Here is a 16,509-nt window from a genome sequence, read left to right as displayed (position 1 = left end):
AAGGCCAACCGGGGCTGGCAGGAGGAATCCCAGCATCCCCCAGCCCTGCAGATGAGTGAAGAAGGACAACCTCATTAAAGCCCATGGAAATCCCCTTCCACATTCCCGGCTGCAGTGTTTCCTCTCTTGCAAGAGTGTGCGGTGGTGGTAGGCGGGGAGAGGCACTTTGGGGAACATGTTTACAGAGCTCCTGCCAAACCACAGGAAGTCCCAGCTCCTGGGGATGAAGAACAGGAGAAAGAGGAGGAGGCAGATGAGGCCAAGGCTTTGTCAACTCCTCTCCACTGCCACAAGCAAACAAAAGCCAGAGCACAGCGCCGCTGTTATGCTGGACCATGTGAGATGCAGGAGGGGCTGGAGCCTTCTCCCCTTGCTGTTTTATCTCAGAGTAGCTCAGCGGGTGTAGTCCACTAGCAAAGAGAGAGAAAAGCACCTGGGAAATATGTTGCTATTCTGCACACATCTAGTGTTAAAGCACACCATGGTGGACACCAGAGCTTCTGGCTCTGGCAACTGAGGACAGACTCTTACAAATATAACCAAACAGCTCACAGTGCAGAAAGCTGGTACTTAGTTGTCTTAAAATTCATTTGCACTTATTTCTAAACCATTCATTTTTTTGCATTCCTATTTACACATCCGAGGGCTGTCATCTTGTGCAGTTCTCCACGGTGTCTGAAGGGCTGGCAGCAGAGCAGCCCAAGCCCTGAGGAATCTGCTGCCATCGCCACCACTCCCAGCCCCTAGATGCCAATTGCCCAGTGAGGTTATCAAAGGCTTGGGCAGCAGCTTGAAGATGCTCCTCCTTGATCAGAAGGTGTAGGACATCCCTATGAGATATTCCAAAATGGCAAAGAGCTCTCGAGACTGGGAACCATGGGGCTTTCCTCAGCTCACACCACCTCAGCAGGATTTGGGCAGCAGCTCCATGGCACAGTAAGCATTTCATATTCCTCTTCACTTCATTAGGGATGACAGCCTTACAGCAGCCAAGAATATTTCTTTATTTCAGAGTGCGAGGTCTCGCACTTGGAGCCCTGGGCGGCCTTGGTTACACCCTTGGTGAAGACCATGCGCTCATAAGTATCTAAAGAGAAGCACTCCTCACCATTCACCAGAGAAGTACTCAGTACAGCTGCTCCCTGTCCTCACCATTTCACTTGTTCAATGAGGACAGACAGACCACACCCCAGTTTATCTATTCACATCTGTAGGGGCACAGACAGGCAGAAAAACAACCCACTTACTGAAACATTGCCTCACATTGCTCAAGCCATTCAGAACTGCAAATTAATTCATAACAGATTGAATTTAAGACCTAAAGAAAAATGTAAGTTCATTTACTGGACATGCTATTTCAGAATGAATAATATAGCTCTGTTTCAATAGCCATTAAACAGCCAGATTCAATCAAAGAAAAGAGGAAAGTTCCCAAGAGGTTTCAGCTGACAACGAATATCATATTGAACATAGGCAGGAATAGAAGTTATTGTAGTCTATATAATTATACTTCTCTCCACCCCTGTTTGGCAACTGCTTTATTAAACCGCAGATGTCCATACTGAGTTAAGTGTTGCTGGAACAGCTTGCAGTCAAAATCTTTGCACAGGCTCTTACATCCTGCAGTGTTCATTATCATTAATTAAGTGTATACGATTCCAGTTCCCAGAAGAATATCCTCTTCTATTAACTGAGCTATGTTTAAACTCAGGAGAATTCAGTATACATTTTTAACAGAAATTCAACAGACAGTATCGACATTTCTTTTTGGTATACAGCAGGCTTTTACATCGTGAAGACCATTGTGATGACCCAGGGAGATTGTACTTCTCTTTCAGCTAAAAACCCCAGTTCTTTAAATCTTTCCTCCTAGGTCAGATTTCCCAGGTCTTTCTGTCACACTTTTCTAGACTTAGAGCCAGAAATACATTGCCACACTTCTGAGTACTAAACTTTGAGTTTCAGGCTAGGCTATATGCTTGTTTACACCTCCCAGTGTGCTCTTTGCTCTCTCCGGAAGAGGGTGGATTTCCTGACTCACATTCCCCTGGTAACCCATTGCCCAAACCGGTTGTTCCCCATTCTGCATTTCTGCAGCTGGATGTTCCTGCCTTATTCCACCCCACGCATCTCCCAACTGAATCTCATCCTACTTTTTCTAGACTGCTCCTCTACCATGTTGAGGCCACCCTCCATCCCAGTTTCATCCTTCAGTTCCATTCTCAGTCCTTCCTGACTATGTATGTCCCGCAGATTGAATAAGCTTCCTCTGTACTAATTCATCCACCCTGCGGACCCCCAGTCACCATCACCTTCCCTTCTTGGAGGCCATGTTAACAAGCATCTAAGTCATCTGCTTTAGCTGTTTCAGGAGAGGATCAGTGATGAAAGCCTTGCTGGAGCCAAGGCACATGGCAGCTACTGTATCTCCCTTTTTCAGAAAGACTCTCACAAAGAGAATTTGATTGTTCTGAAAGTTTCTCTTTGACCAGTCCCTAATGACTGCCACCCATCTCCTTGGCACCTATCATGTGTTTGTAAAGACGTCATTTGATTGCCTGTCGCTTGCTTGTTCTTTGTAGGACTAGATGTTTTGTACCATATTTCCCCTCCTGGCTCTGGTAATCCCATTTTACTGTGTCTGTACACCCTACCTTCATGAAATTCATCCTCATCATACCTGTTCCTCAGCATGAAACAACCCTGTTACAGGTCACCAGGAAAAAAAACTCTCCAAAATCCTGTACATATCTGCTAAATAGTCCCACTGCCTTCAGTGAGCATTGGGATCTCATTCCTAACCCTAGTCCATCAGACCTTAAGACAACACTTAACTTCAAGCACACAAGTAGCACATCACCAGCTTCACTACAGGCCTGCTTAGATTTGTCTCTGGCCCGTAACATTGTCGAGCCTAAATGTCTTCATCCATGGGTTAAAAAATAGCCCATGATGCTTATCTATTCCAGGGAGCACCTGTGAAATGGATTCTCATATGACTAAGATCTTTCGAGTCTCAAAGGGAAAACATGTGAACTGAATCCTGGTCTCATGCTCAGCGCTGTCGGTCAGCCCACAGTGACTGCGGGTGCTGCTGCTCAGGCAGGCGTGGGGCTCTCAGCTGTCATGGGTCATGATGGCTGACAGCAAAGCATCCTCCTGGTTTGTTCCTCGATAAGATACTCTTGAAAACCTCCCCTCCCCAACAATTAAAAAAATAAGAAGAATAAGAAACAAGGCTGAAAGTAAGCTCATTACAATGGACACTCTCTGCTCTCCCAGGACCTCCCAATCCCAGTGGTTAGCACCTGACCAGCTTGGAGGAGTGATGTACAAAAAGCAGTTCTCGTGGTGGTTAATGAAAGTTGGATGAAGACTGCCAGAAGACTCCTTTCTAACCCAAAGAAACTCCCATCTTTCCTTGCAAGGTCAACATCCAGGTGGAAAAAGCAATGGGAACAGGTTATGGTGCTCTAATCACATGTGAAACAACTTCTGTTCATCCTGCTGGAGAAACAGGAACTTAGGACTTTCTCAGCGCTTCCCAGCCAAGTCCATTCTCCTGTCCTCCTGGAAGGGCGACCATTCCCACTGAGGCTGGACTGAGGACGGGGGAGAAAATGCGACTGCAATGAAGAATGAGCTGGGGGCTCTACTGTTTCACTCCAGCAGCAACCCGCAGGGTTTATGTGTGCAAGCTGCTTTGCACCTTGTGATGTGACTGAGGCCTGTGCTAAGGTAGCCTCAGGGGAATTTCAAACATACTTGACTGAAGCACCTACGTTAAAAGTAGGCTCCCTGGGGTCCTTACACAACCAAAGAAAAGGCAAAGCATCACTTCTGGAGGTTCTTTAGGGATCTGTAAGATAACAAGCACGAATCCCAGCTCCTTTGTTGTTTTTTTTTTCCTCTACTGTGGCAAGTTGCTCACAGATACAACAGGGAGAAATTAGAGCTTGCATTTCTCGCTCTGCTCAGCCGAGACTGGCTTCAGGCTGCTCAGCTCTCCGAAAGCGAGATAAAATTCATCCCAAAGTCAGTCCCTCAGTGCCAGAAAATGGAAGCGGTCCAATGCAAACAGCAGGACAAATAGACCAGCCCACACCAGCGCTCTGTCAGTCAGCCTCCCCTCTGAAACGAAAAACAAAGCCACTCCCGGAGGTCTCTCCCACTCTGAGCACAGCTTTGCAATTATAAATTATCCCAAGATTATCTCTGTCCCCAGCGCTGCTGTATTCACCTTTTCTGTGTTTGCCAGGGGATTAATTGCTGCTGCATTGGCTGCGCTGCAGAATAAAACCTGGGGACTCAGCAAGCTCCTAGTTAGAACCATGATTCAGTGGCAGCAAGAGGTGATAAAGACAAATATGTGAGGAAACACTTTTTGTTTTAACATAGTCTGCAATTAACCACCACAGACTGCTGCTGGGAAGGGAATCAAGACAAACGGAACCAGGCATCCAGAGGGCCTGAGCAAGAAAGGAGATTAGAGTGGCACTTGGTGAGATAGCAATGCCCAGAGCTGACCATCCTGGCATCAGCAGGCACCTTCCAAGGGCCAAGAGGTGCTTCTTGCTCTTACCACATTCTAACATGATGTTTGACATTGCCTGGGTGCAGCATCCCAATCTCTGGGTGTGTTTAAGAAAAGACTGACCATGGCACTTAGTGCCATGGTCTAGTTGACATGGTGGTGTCAGGGCAATGGTCGGACTCGATGATCCCAGAGGTCTCTTCCAACCTGATTGATTCTGTGGTTCTGTGATTATCCCCTGACACCCTCCACTCCCACACAGTCAGGAGTCCTCGTCTGCGATGCACAGCTGATGGAGCATCAGCAAGACAGGAGAGGCTGCAGTGGTGTCAACTTCTAGGACTCTGTTCCATTCAAACAATCTGCTCCAGGACAGTCTCCCCATCCAACCTTTTTCTGTGATGGACCACATGCCTCACACAGCGAAATGTGGAGAGATATCCGAGGAGAGAAGATACGTAGAAGTCTGGTGCTATCGCCTGTTCCAGTGCAAACCACTACACTTTGAACTTGCTTTCCCGCTCAGTCTCTGGTTATCTCCTGAATATCCTGCCTGAGTGTGAAGGAAGGAGGAGCTTCATCTCCACCAGAAACATCTCTGGCTTGCAGAAGTCACCCACAGCCTCACCATCCTTGTCCATGGGGGGAACAAGCAGCAAATACACTGCTCCTCACTGAATCTGGGCTGGAGCAGAGTAAAGCTGAGCTCCGTGGGACTGCAGGAAGGTCCCTGACACCAGTATTGTTGTCGTTCTGGTGCTGCAGGGCTTCCAGGCACACGGAAATGTGGTGAGAGCCCTGGACCCAGAGGCTCAGATGAAACACCAGAAGCTCCATGGCCTTGAGCGGGACCGGGCTGGAAACTTGTCAAGCTTTCTCATGAGATTTCCTCTCTCCCTTCTGGTTCTGTTTGGGATGGAAACACCATGAGAATAACTTTCCTCCTTGCATTTCAGCAGTTTTGCTTCCGGGCCTGGGCTAAACAAGGAAGTGCAGAGGCGTGGGAACTGAGGGGAGACACAAACACATGAGAGCACGGTCTGAACCACTCCAAATCTCTACGTGCAACTCACTGACTCCATCAAGGCAGTTCTCCTGCCAGCTTAACCCCTCTGCCTGGGCTGACACCTTCAGGTGGAGACGGTTTTCTCAGCCTTCCCTGTGGGCCAGATTCTGCTCTCCCTTGGACAGCAAAGCAAACCCATCAATGGCAGCTCGAATTGTACCCATGTGAGACAAGAACATTTGGACCAGAATTCTGATGCCTTTTGAAGACACATCACCTAGCCCAGAGCCTGTAGACTATGGAGCACTTGGACACAGAGCCCAAACCTCCAGAGAGCTTCGGTCCTTTTGCTGTCTGCCATGAGACATGGTAAAAGGGCTTGATTTCTCGATGCATTCAGCACCTCAGCACCCCAAGAACACAGTGCATTTCAGGTGACTGAAGTTTAACTGACACTACCACAAACCATCGGCATTTTAGACGAGGTTGACCCATTCCTCCGGGATCCAAATTTCTTCACTGCTACGTGCCTTCAGCGCCCACTGACCAAACAAGGTGTGCCCACATGAGCAGGTACAGCATGTAGGGATGAATAATGCTCCTCTCACCCCATATGTATTTCAGGATAAAGTTCAGGCATCACCAGAGGCTAATGCACCACCTAACATATGTTTAGACCAAACATTCAGTATCTCAAAGCTACAAAGAATGCGGAAATGGAAAGGAGTTTTTCCCATCCCAACCAGCTTGCAATTTAAGGCTCTGCTGTTTCCCATAAGTCTCCACTAGATTGGCATAGAAGTCTCTTTGGGATTATGAGGATCTGTTCAGTAGTTCAGAGGTTAATTGGAGCAACACCGGGGTTATGAGCAGAAAGGAAGGGACAATTTCTAGCAGCAAGGTTGCAGAGCTACTGAGCACATCCCTCTGGAGCATTCATCATTATTTAATTATTGCTGTACTAATAGCTAGTGTGATTTAAAGTATTCAAGGTCTCTTAGGCTTTGTGAAAGAAGCAAGCCTTTTCTGCCTTTTAAGGACCTCCTAACAGGAGATGGGTGCAGCAGCCTCCTAGCCCACCAGGCCCTGTCTCTCAGCACTGACCGCTTAAGGCATATGACTGCACTTACTTGGCTATATGACTTCTGGGCAGGAGCTGGCCGAGACCATGGGCAAAGTAGCTCAGGATCTCAAGGACCTCAAGGACTCCCCTTATTTGCAGACAGTGCTGGCACCAGCCAGGATAGGACTCAGTGTCTTGAGAGGTCACTTCCAATTCCATCTGAAAACTTGGCTGCCTCTGCATACTGCTCAGCACTAAGGGATCTCCGTCCTACCAGAGGCTTCTCACTGAGCGTGTTATATCTGAATTTGAGCCTGTCAGTTAGCGTTAGCACTGGTTGCAAAGCCTTTTTCCCTTCCTGGACAGTACTACCTACCACTACCATCACCTATCCAGGTTCTGTTGTCCTCTCCTTTACAGCAAGCACCATTGTGTACCTGCCATCTGGGCACTATTAGCTGCCCAGATGGAACTGCATCTCCAGAGGCATGTGCACAGCTTCTCCATGTCCTTAGCTCAGAGGGAGAAGCACAGCCCTGAGCCATGTCCTCCTCTCCCTGCCAGAAGAAGCAAAAGAGGTAGATACACACCCATGAGCCATCCTCTGACTCTGGTCCACGCCAGCTCTCTCCAATCTGCCCTGCTCAAGGCACTTTTCCCTGTCACAGTCTGGCACATCTATTTCAGCTCTCAAGTGCAGAGGATTGCCACATATCATAGGAAGCCAGAAACAGATTCCCACTGGCGAAGCAGGATCCTAGAGCAGTGTGGCGTCAATGACGTGCTATTGAGGTTCGGAGGAGGAGGACCCGACTGCTTGTTAATCCTGCTTCCCAGCTGGTGATTTCTATGGATAACCTAGCCAGGGAATTCTAGGGAAAACTTTAAAAGAACTTCTAACAATGCACTCAGAGAATAAAACCCCCAGGGTTGCAGCTCACAAGGAGGCAACACTGCTCACAGAATCACAGAATCATAGAATCGTCTTGGTTGGAAAGGATCATTAAGATCATCGAGTCCAACCATTAACCTAGCACTACCAAGTCGACCACTAAACCATGTCCCTAAGCACCACATCTACTCGTCTTCTAAATACCTCCAGGGATGGTGACAAAACCACTTCCCTGGGCAGCCTGTTCCACTGCTTGATAATCCTTTCTGTGAAGAAATTTTTCCTAATATCCAATCTAAACCTCCCCTGGCACAACTTGAGGTCATTTCCTCTCGTCCTATCACTTGTTACCTGGGAAAAGAGACTAAAACCCACCTCGCTAGAACCTCCTTTCAGGTACTTGTATACAGCAGTAAGGTCTCCCCTAAGCATCCTTTTCTCTAGACTAAACAACCCCAGTTCCCTCAGCTGCTCCTCATCAGACTTGTTCTCCAGACCCTTCACCAGCTTTGTTGCCCTTCTTTGGACTCTCTCCAGCACCTCGATGTCTTTCTTGTAGTAAGGGGCCCCAAACTGTGTGCATTGCACAATAAACCATATGAACCACTGGACACAGCTCCAAGGCATCAGGAAACAAGCAGGATTGTCTCTACACCCTTCTAGCAAAATCACCTTTCTCTTTCATTGATTGGCATTAGAAACCTGGTCGTGACCTCCTGTGCTGGGGTAGATTACATGATGCCTCCAAGTCCACCTTTCAGTCCCATTTTCCATGATGCTAGGTGCTTTCCATCTTCAAAATGACTCATTTCACAGGCTCCTCAGCACCACATTCCTCTCCTTGCCCTTCTCCCAGGCCCTCTTCCCCAGCTTCCCCAGCCAGCACGAGCTCTCGGCTTGTTCTTGTCCTCTCAGCATCGCAATCTTAGAGTCAGTCAAAGCTCTTTAGACTTTGACTGATACTTTACCCATTGGCACTTTTATTAATTCAAAGAGATCTTATTTTGGAGGAGAGAAAATACAGCAACCTGGAAGCACAAGGTAAAACCACGATTGCTCCCCCAGAAGACAAGCACGTGCTCCATGGCCAGCTAGATGTTACCTTGCATAATCCTGCCACTGAGGGCTAAGGAATGAATCAACAGCACAGTGCTGCAGCTTTACACAGGCAGGAAAAAGAGGCAGGGTGAAGGTAAGTCATGAAATCAGAGCTGCATTACTCATCATGGTCAGCTTGTCATCGCATTTTGCAATCAACGACCTGAGTCACAGGAGTGGAATTAAATTCAGACATCTAAAACGTAGAATCTTATGTCTGGCCATGCAGCTTCAGCTTCTTTTACACTCTATGATTCATTTGACCTCTCTCAGATACTGCTGCAGATTGAATCACACTCTGGTTCTTCCTATTTCTCTGCATTGTCAATAAAGGGAGCTGGCGGTGACTAGTTCATCTGAAGCCAGACAACTCAATCTTACATGCCAAAATCAGAGCAAAGGAATCCCGCTCTGGGTATTGTCATTTCTCCCTAATTGAAGGGCTTAAAACTTTCAAAGCAGGAGGACAATGACAGATGAATTTGTGGTGGGGCTTTTCATGCCAACATTCAGAGACTGTTTCTCCCCTGCCAGCTTGCTCAGCTTAATTCATGGGAATGTCTAGAAATGAGAAACCCTGGAGCACAGCAAAAACGAGCCAGGCTCTGGCATTTGTGTGAGCAACCAGTTCTTAATTATTTGACTAATACCAGCATTGTGCAGCAACCATATGCACCAAGGGGTCTGAAGAGGTTTCTTTGCCACAGAGACCCACGTACAAACCTCCACATGCAAGCTGGGTCTAGTGTTTCTGCAGTGTTTCAGGTGCAAGAGTATAATGCCAAACTGCAACTGTTTTCAGGGTGTTTGAGGAGTTCATAAGGAATAATGAATCTGCCTTAAGTGTAATTTGGGTCAGGAAGGACCGGAGAGCCAGGAAAGGTGGGCTAATGCTGCTCAACCAGGAGATGTATCACAGGCATGGTGCAAACCCTTCCATGTTCCGGAGAGGACAGGAGCATGCTGGCAACAGAAGTGATGGGAAGAACAACAGGAGTGGGGTTTTCTGCATGGAATGGACATAATTATCCTGGGAGGAGGCTACAGGGCCAGGCTGCAGAAAGGCTCTCTGAGCCACAAGGATGGATGCAAAATTACTCATCAGCCCCTGGAGCCTGGATACCTGGGGAGATGGGGTTTTTCCCTTCATTAGGAGATGGGTCAAATATGACTAGAAATTATGACTTTATCTTTTCAGCTCCCCACCCCCAGAATTATTGCTAGCAGAGGGCTCCGAGGCAGAGTAGAGCCAGGAGGGAAGGAAACGTCTTGGGCTGTGCCCATGGGCTGCACTCAGACCCCATGGGGCTATGGCAGGGCCAGGAGGAGAGCACTGGGGAAGGAAGTCTTACGGCAAGGTCGGACAGCAGCTGTCTCCAGGAATGAATCCAGGAGCAGCATCCTCCTGGGATGGGCCAGGAGGATCTTGTGTTGACTGACTGACCTTCCTGAGTTTGGGAGGAAATTAATCTCCCACCATGGGCTTCGGTTTATTTTTACATAGCAAGTTAGCCTGAAGGGAAAAAAAAAATTGTAAAAAAATTCTATTCCCTAAAAGGAATCCCAAATTTCACAGCGACCTAAGGAGATTAGTCAAATCCCTGTGACCATCAGCAGTTTCACTTAGGTCAAAGCCTGGCATAACTCAATCTCTGTGAGAAGAGAGGACAGGAGGCGCGGACTGCCCAGCTCTGCAGGCGGGCCAGCCTCTCAGAAAGGACCCTTCTGCAACATCTGGAGGGAAATATCCCTTTTGCAGTCCCACAGCAGAGAGGCAAACAGTGAGGCTGGCCCAGAATGCAGACAGCAAAAGGGAGCGTTATCTCTTGCAGATACCACAGTGAGTCCTTCCAAGCTGGGAAGCAGGAGGGGGACCGATTTCCCAGGCTAGGAGACATCAAAGGCTGTGTGAAACCTTTCGAAAATGCTCACCCTGAATTTCTCATGCATGGGTGGGCATATGGGATAAATCTCCATAGGGTCAGGGAAATGTAGAAAGTGGAGAAGTCGGGTTCTGATTCGTCTTTTGCCCTGGGGGAGAAAATGAAGAGAATTTAGCTCAAAAGCTAAAAATAAATATGCCACCCATAGGTTTGGTTTTGCACAAAAATTGGCCTGAGTTAGGTAACCTGGGGCCCTTTCTGGATTAAATCATTTCCATCCCCTGGCAAACATGTCTGTGTTAATGGGCTTACAGAGGCATCAACCCTTTCAAGCTGTGCATCAAATTTCATCCAGGGGATCAGTGATGTGGAGGAGCTGTGGTACTGCTCCTGCAATGCACTCATTGAGCAGAGACATGTTGGAGAAGGAAATCAAGGACAACCTTTTGGATTACTCTAAGGAGAAACAGGGATTTCAGCTCATGCTCCAGAGTTTTAAAAGGATCTACCTCCCTCTTGGTGCGAGGAAGGAGTCTCTTGATAGAAATCCAACAGAAAGTCTCCTGCCCTGTTGTGCGAACAAACAATGTGGCTTTACATCATATCATGAAGCCAAATAGGATGGGAAAGTCCACGGTGTCTGCCCTCTGCTGCAGAGAGGCAGGAGGCTTTTGCAATTGTTTCCCTTTCCCCGATAAAGTTGCTGGTGCAGTTTTTAGAAGAAACTAACATTTTTGGCAATTCTTAGCTCTCCTCACAGGGAAGCTTGTTCTCTCTTTGTGGCTTCTCTGCCATTTGAGCTCTTCCAGTAGTACCAGCCCTGAGGTTTTCAAAATTGAGTCAGGAACTGGGAAATCCTCACACTGATTTAGAAACTAAAAGATTAAAAACAAAACAGCAAAAGACACCCCAACCGCAGGGACTTTCGAGTTGCTGCTGGTCTTTGAGCTTTTAAGGTTGAGAGTGGAACAGTCCCATTGCAGTGTTTCCGGGTACCATCACATCTGCTTTTCCATGTGCTGTTTCTTTTCTCATGTTAAGAGCTCTTTGGGGCAGAAAGCATCTCTATGTCCTGTGAACACGTAGCATTTAGCAGTAGGCGGTCTTCAGGCAGGATGCAGCCTCCTGGGCGCCGGCAGAATGAATGCAAATCATCATAATCAGTCATTTTACCTACTTAACACAAAATCTGAGCAAAAATTTTTGAGGAGAAGGCAAGATAGCAGATGGGATAAGGGAAGGCAGAGAGCACCGTTGTCCACCACAGCTGCCGGTATTTTTAGTCTTTGGTATTTGCTCCTGACCTGGTGAGAGCTTTCCTGTGGGGGAAAAAGGAACAATAAAGATGATTCCCACATTGCTGATGCACACAGAAAAGGACATTCAGGTTCAATTTTTAATAGCTGACATTGTGGGAGCCCCTGAAAGCCCTCTCTTGATCAGGTTCCCACTTTGGTTAGCGTTGGAAGATATTCTCGCTCCCAGGGTTTGCAGACTACACACCTCCAAGGTAGGGCACAAAAGGGGAAACACAGCCCTTGCCTCTACAGGTGGGAAAAGCAGGTCCAGAAGAGTGGAGTGACCCAATGTGCCACAGAATTATACTGTGGAAAGGTCAGAAACAGCGTCAAAGCTTCCTAGTTGTGTGTCTGACTCAGACACAGGAGAGTTCTGCCCAGATCAGGAGCAGCTTTTACTCCCAGGGGCCAGAGTATTGAAGCCATGCCTGTGCAGCACCACATCTGACCACCGAAACCAGTCAGACTTGCTCCGGCCAGCCCTCAGATGTCTCTACTCTTAGCCCTCTGCAAGGTCAGGTCACTCTGAGCTGGAGTTTGCAGCCCTGCTTCTCACCCTGCGCTTACAACACACGCAACAAGGACACGAGCCCTTATCTGTTTGACTAATTGATCCCTGGTCATTTCCAGGAATCCCTGCAAAATTGCCTTGCAAACTGCATGGTTTTGCCACTTACTTCTGCTGCAGATGATCTCTTCCAGCCCAAAATTTCCCTGATCCTATGCTTAAAGTTTACTTTGATTTTCCTTTAAGGAGCGGGAACTTGGAGGAACAAGTGAGGAAGCCTGAACCCTTCTGCCTGCTGCCACAACCTGACTTCTGAGACAGAAATGCAAGAGCTACTTAGAGAAGCGAAGTCTTCAAAAGCTTTGATCCAGATGGAGGAGTGGGACCAAAATGACAATGGTGCCTACTTCTCAGATATACCTATGTCAAGACTAAACTTGATTCTCGATCTGCAGAAAAAATAATAAAAGAATATTCCTCCAACATCAACAGAAGGGAATGTCCTCCACTATTCCTCTAACATCAAGACAACCAAAAGCATGAGTTGGGCTTGGCACTAACTGGGTTCAGGTTGGGCAGAGGTAACACGGCCCTTTGCTCCCTATGATTTCACCAATCTGACATTTGTTCTCATGCATTTCCCCACCCTCCAACCTTCACACCAAAAAATGGAAACACAGTTTCCCTAACTGGAAATGCACATTTCATGGAAACAGAGTTTCCCTAACTGGAAACGCACATTTCGTAGTAACATTTTTCAGACCACTTTGCAAGAGGTAAAGTGGGATGAATTTTTTTCAGCACATCTTTGGTAGAAGCTCCCTGCTCTTACCTGGCCCCTTGGTGTCCATATCCCGACAGACCCCTTCAGCAATCTTCAACTCCTCTTGACTTCGCCTTTTTGTGGTGTTTGTTTCTTTGTCCTTCTTAAATAAACCATTGCCAGTTACCATGGTAACACGCCTCGTTCTTTCTCTCTCCTCCCTAAAAGTCTATTTCTATTTAACAAGCTTTTTAAAAGACTCTATTTATACTTTCTTTTGTTATCCTGCCCCTGCTCCCTTGCAGTCAGACAAGGGCAGGCACGGAGTAGTGCAGGCAGTAGCCTGTGTTACTAATAATGGCCATCCATAAACACGAGAGCACGCCGTGGGGATCAAAGCTGTGACCTTCATCAGGAGATGCTCTGCTTCTTAGACGACTGAAAAGGAAACCTGAAAAGGAAACCTGAGACACAGCACACTGCGTGCTCTGGCAGGAAGCACTGCTAGCAGGGGCCATCCCCACCTTCCCACTCTCCAGCAGCGCGCTGAGGGGCTGCAAGTCCCCAGAAACAGCCATCATGAGAAAAACAGCCTTGCTGTCACTGCAGGGAGCTTCCACCTTTCCTCTTTCCTTAGTGTCAGACATTTGTCTACATTACTGGTAATTGGATAAAGAGAAAAATATGAGCTGTGCTTCTCTTTGCTTCCTATTCTGTGAAAAGAAAAGCTCCCTTCCTCCCTGTGCTTTTTTCTTTTAAATCTCAGGGCTATCAGCAAGCATTAAGGTTTATTTCCTTAAGGTTCACTATGTCATTTAAACATGCAGATTACAATTTATCTTAACCCTTAGCCGCAGCAGTAGGTGTCTGAATTTTTACGATGGCAGCATTTCTCCTATTGTTTTTCAGGCATTTCTGCTAATAAAAAACAATGGGCCTGAAACAGTTCAAGTACAATTTGGTCCCTTTCTCCTTAGAGAGGTTTCACTTGCATGGTCACGCTGGTGCCAGTAACCACATGTTTTTTGGTCATCTTTAGGGTGCTCCAGGAAACATATTGTCGACAGATATCAATTTTTCAGTAGGAAAAGCAAGTAGAAGAAAGACTCCCCAGCCCTTCCCTTCTTCTCTCCACATAAAGACAGCTTTCAGGACTTCTTTATTGAAGAAGAATGACCCCAACGCTTGTGAATCCATTTTCTTCTCGCTTGTGATTGCTACAGCCTGGCCAGCACAAGATGCTGTGATGCCCTCGGAGTGACACTCCAGAAAGGGTTAAGGTATCTAAAACTACAGCCTCAATAAGCAGCTTGCAAAAGTGTCCTGTCCCCAGGGTAGGATCAGTGTATGAGAATTTGCTCAGATCATCTAATGTTTGTAACTTGATTTCCTGCCGGAAAGCTTCAGTGGGTGGAGTTTCTGCTGAACGAGACAGAACTAGAGCTATTTCCTTCTCCAGATTGCTTGTGCATGTCCAGTCAAGCTCAACTGAATTAATAGCAACCGTCTTGTTTCCCCCACACACCCCTTCCCATTCACCTCTTGCAGTGGATACGGGAAGTATGTGATAATCTTGCTGCCAGGCAAGTGCCTGAGGAGGCAGGGTGATCCCACAACCTTGGGCAAGTCCCGTTCTTTCTATGCACCTCTGGTCCACTTCTTGTTATGTTATGGAGAAAGGATGTCCTAATGACCAGCCTGCTGCCCTACCGATTTCCTACATGACCTTGGGAAAGTCACTTAACCTTTGCCTGCCTCCACTTTCCATGAAATGGAGAGGAAACTAACAGAAGGCTTGCTCACCCTGCAGCCACCACCAGTATTAAACCAGGGCCCATGAGGACTGAGAGTAGGAACATCTCCAGTTTAAGCTTACAGACCAGTCGCTATTGTCTCCTGGAACAGTGCAGACCTGTGGTGGATCGCCAGAGACACTTCTGCAAGGGAAAAACAGCCCTGTTACCTCCCAATTGCAAACTAATTCATTCATCCACTGCCTCTGACATCCCAGGAACCATGAGTTTCCTTCACATCCATCACTGAATGTAACCAAATCTCCTTGGAAAGGCCAGATCCTGCTCCGGGTGCTTGTTTTTATACCAGAGTTCTAGCTTTCACCAAAGTGGTCTAAGCTAAACCCCAGCAAGATATCTTTGTCTATACTAAAATCATCCACACAGGGGTGAATGTGTGCCTACCCAAGCGAGATGCTATGGATCTCATAGGAGAAAAAATCAGAGCTGGGGCAGAGATCTACCCCACATACAGCTTCAGGACTCTGCTGGCTTTGAATGGTGCCAGGTCAAGTTATTTGAGGTTCAGCTGATAATCCAGACACTTCATTATCAAGATTAAGATGAAGGTGGGCAAGCTCCCTTCCCTCTGTTAATTTTCAGCAGCACCTTTCAAAAATCCTTCTCAAGGTAAACAGCAAAGTCACCCGGAACAAAAGAAATGAAGCACTGTTGGTGTTTTTTTTTCTCACAGGACCAAGGAGGAAACTCCTCTGAGGCACAGAGATGTTTCCGAGTTCCGTGTTTCTCACCCTTTTCCAATTGCTGTCTCCACACCAGCCTGTCAGTCTCAGTGCTCGTCTTCGCTGGATGCCTGGGGCACACCCTCTCCCCCCAACACCGATAGTATCATGTCCTTAGGACGTGTCTACACTCTCAGGTGGAGCTGGTTACGCAGAACAGTCCTTTCCTTAGGGCTGGCTAAGTCCAGAGGCCTGGGTGTGAGACAGAAAGTAGGCACTGCTCCTTATCACACGAGAAAGATTATGCAAGTATTTCCTTTAATGAGGAAAACGAAGGCTCTTTGAATAGGTATGTGGGGTTCACTGCAGGTAACTTCTGGCAGTGAGCAGGGTTCTTGCAGCACGTGCCAGCCCAGGTTTCTAGTGCCAGATGAAGTGAGGCAACCAGCCATCCCCCACCAACCTCTTTAAACAGAATTAACAATTCACCTTCTTTCATTAAAAAAAAAAAAAGGACAAAACTTGACGACCATAGCATCACTGAAAGAACCGTTACAGGGACCTAAAACTCAAAATGTTTATCTATTACTGTTACTTCACCTCCTTTCTGATTGCTGGCTTGCAGGCGTGGGAATGCGACGTGTATGGATTTGGTTTTTTTGATTGCAATCATTTTGCAGACCACCTTCAGGCATGCTGGGGACCACCAGTAGTGCGGGGACCGCATGTGAAGGAGCCCTGCCCTAGGAGACCCCTCCTGATTTCCCTGATGTGGTTTAAATGCCATTCCACGTTGTGGTGCCTGCAAGGATTTAACCACGTTCTCAGCCCAAACGAAAGCCCTGGACTATGCCATGTGCCTGAGAAAGCAAGACTGAGCTTCAGCTGTGTAGGAGGGCAGCTGCAAGAAGCCAGCATTCGGTAGTGATTCCTTTATAGCCTCCCCAATCTCTCTTACACGCAAAGACAACCTCATAGTCTCTGGGCC

At 47.4% G+C, this 16,509-nt stretch overlaps 1 long non-coding RNA gene across 1 annotated transcript; it reads right to left on the bottom strand.

Moving 5' to 3' along the window:
- Window positions 1–8,452: 8,452 nt before the first annotated feature.
- LOC137661259 (uncharacterized) lies at window positions 8,453–13,391 on the bottom strand. Its single transcript, XR_011047843.1, has 2 exons — window positions 13,115–13,391; window positions 8,453–11,795 (listed from the first exon to the last, which is right to left on the bottom strand). It is a non-coding gene; the product is annotated as an uncharacterized lncRNA (long non-coding RNA).
- Between the last annotated feature and the right edge of the window lie 3,118 nt (window positions 13,392–16,509).

Source organism: Nyctibius grandis, chromosome 3 (assembly GCF_013368605.1).
Source record: "Nyctibius grandis isolate bNycGra1 chromosome 3, bNycGra1.pri, whole genome shotgun sequence".
Lineage (NCBI taxonomy): Eukaryota > Metazoa > Chordata > Aves > Nyctibiiformes > Nyctibiidae > Nyctibius > Nyctibius grandis.
The sequence above is the reverse complement of the archived record's forward strand: the minus strand, read 5'-3'. Positions and strand labels throughout refer to the sequence as shown.